Raw genomic sequence first — 2,641 nt, 5'->3', positions numbered from 1 at the left:
GCAAATGTGAAGGGTGAATTTTTGCTCTCTACCCCTCCCCTTTCCAATTATTCATCCCATCCGTTTGGAAAATGTAGCTTGCATTGTAATTTGTGCCAAGCACCGTGCAAGGCCCCAGGACTACAGAGACGACGAGGACAGAGTATGGTTGGCCAATCTAATGATTAAAACAGAAAGTGCCAAGTGTTTTTACTAAGGACTGGACAAAGGGTAGAACCACACTTATTTGGCATTGAACCTAACCTGATTTGCCATCAGGGTCCTCCAGCCCTCCTCCCGCTAGCACGCCACATGCATTGCTGACACGGGAAGCCCCTGTTCTCTGTATCCGCACGGTTTACCTTTTGTTTTCAAATCTGTGCTGCTCTTCCCTCCTCCTCTCCCCCAGTGGACCCAGGAGAGCAGGTAGCCAGGCAAAACCACAGGGATTATCTCCCTTGTCATGCACCCCATCCAGGTGGCCAAGACGGTGACCCCAGGCCAGTGCAGGTGCGTTTCCCACAGTGACAAACTGGGACTGTGAAAGGGAGGGCAGAGCCAAGATGTCCTCCTTTGCCTCCTCTTTGCCCTGTAAGGCAATTTTTACATGATGGCTTTGCTTTGTCCATGTCATCGTTTTCCACCTCCCCGGCAATTTTAATTTACAACAAGCTTTGCTGTGTTATTTTTCACAAAAGGAGCCATTAATGTGTTAGCAATTGCAGCACTGGTGCAGGACGGCAGCCAGGAAGTGGCCGTGGCCGGGTGTGTGGGGCGCAGCTGGAAGGCAGCCATGAGGAAAACAGAGGGCTGGCCGGTGAGCGCAGCTGCAGGGGAGGGGAGTGCGGGCTGGAGGGCTGCGGCTGGGAGGGACAGTCCAGGGAAGAGAGCAAAGATGAAAAAACACCCGATAAAGCCACCAGGTAAGTGCCTGCGCCAAGTAGAATAAATAGATTTTTACTAAGAAAAAGCTACTCTTTGCATATATGCCAAGGATAATGATAGTAAAGACATTATCGCCTTGGTTCAAACCTGAATAATTTATATTTTATATCATATGTCAGTCAGGAAAAACTAAGGGTCAGCCTGGGGCTAACTCTGTGTCCTCATCGTTCCAATCTTTCTACTCACTTGCTCCATAGCCTTGGATAAGCTACCTCCCCATTCTATGAGGACATTATTTCAGGTAACCATTGTGGTTTCTTGCAATTCTAGAATTCTGTGAACTCTATCCCTGGCCCCCAAATTGTTTAGAAGGACCCTTGCTAAGGCATTTTCTTCCAGATTAGAAGCCTGGAATATGAGTCGAAAATTGAAGTCCGACCCCTGACTCTGACAGAGGGTGGCCTTGTCAGATTAGACAAATCCCCAGGCCACCATTTCGTCATCTGCCTGGTTCGGACGGGAACCCCTCTCCCGACAACTTCACAAGATGGTGGCCACACAAAGTGGAAAGAAGAGAGACCGGATTCCAGCCTCCCAGGGCCTACAGTCCTAGTAGGGAGAGATGAGAAAATGGACGATGAAGTCACAGGTGTAGGCAAGTTTCCTGAGGAAGCCAAGTCTCTGCCTGGCCCTGAGGGACAAGGAGAACTGCCGAGGTAAGTAGAAGAGCACGTGGGATCTTGTTCAGACTGTTCAGGCACAAATCCTGGCTCTGTCACTTCCCAGCTTCATGACCTTGGCCCAGACAACTACCTTTCCCGATTGATTTTCTTACCAGTAGAGATAATCATTGGACCTGCAGCCAGTTAGTTGTAAGGATTACATGAGATTTCATAGTCTTGCGCATAAGTACCCAGTAAATATAGTAAGAGGAATGGAAATATTATTAGTATGTATTAGAAAGAACGTTCCTCAGGTAAGTGGACGTTCATAGAGGTCAACAATAGAAACGGTTTACCAAAGAGGTGGAACTTCCATTTTGCTCTCATTCATTTCTTCATTTATTTTGTCTCTGAATCAATAAATTATTAAGTGCTAATCATATACCACCCGCTGTTCCAGTCACTGTTCCTGAGTTCCAGGGGATTATACGCTAAGGGAGCCAGACAAGCAAACAAACCATTCAAGTCCAGGTCAAGAAGTCAAGGACAGGCAACACTTCAATAGAGAGTGGTGAGGGGTTGGGGTAGAGAGGGGATTGTGGAATTTCAGGCAATGGAAACAATATGATAGAAGGCACAAAAAGATGGATGGGCTTGGGAAAGCTTCCCCAGGAAACCCTGACGTCACCAACAGAGTCTAGCAGGCCCAACACACAGTCATGATGACCTAAGGAGGGACTGGTAGCTCACACGAACACCATGATGGATTCCACTGTTTGGGCACATGAACTGCAATTTATTGTCTCCATCGGGAACTCAGTGTTCAGCCGGGGCTTCCTACAAATCTAGGGAGTGGGAACTCATCAAGTGCTCCCTCCTTACCCCCCATTCCTTCCTCACACACTGTGTTATGGCCTGGGGAAGTCCTCTCTCCATGCTGGGTCTTCTTCAATACATCCTGTCTTTATGATCAACTGTTTTGACCCAGACATGAAACTCAACTTTTTTTTAGGTCCTTCAGAAGAATATATTCTTACAAAAGCATTAGTGAATGCACAAACTCAAAAAGGTAAACCTAGACATTCCCTTCGTCCTTGTTTTTTTCTTATTTGCAC

Source organism: Ursus arctos, unplaced genomic scaffold (assembly GCF_023065955.2).
Source record: "Ursus arctos isolate Adak ecotype North America unplaced genomic scaffold, UrsArc2.0 scaffold_2, whole genome shotgun sequence".
Taxonomy (NCBI): Eukaryota; Metazoa; Chordata; class Mammalia; order Carnivora; family Ursidae; genus Ursus; species Ursus arctos.
Note: the sequence above shows the minus strand (reverse complement) of the source record.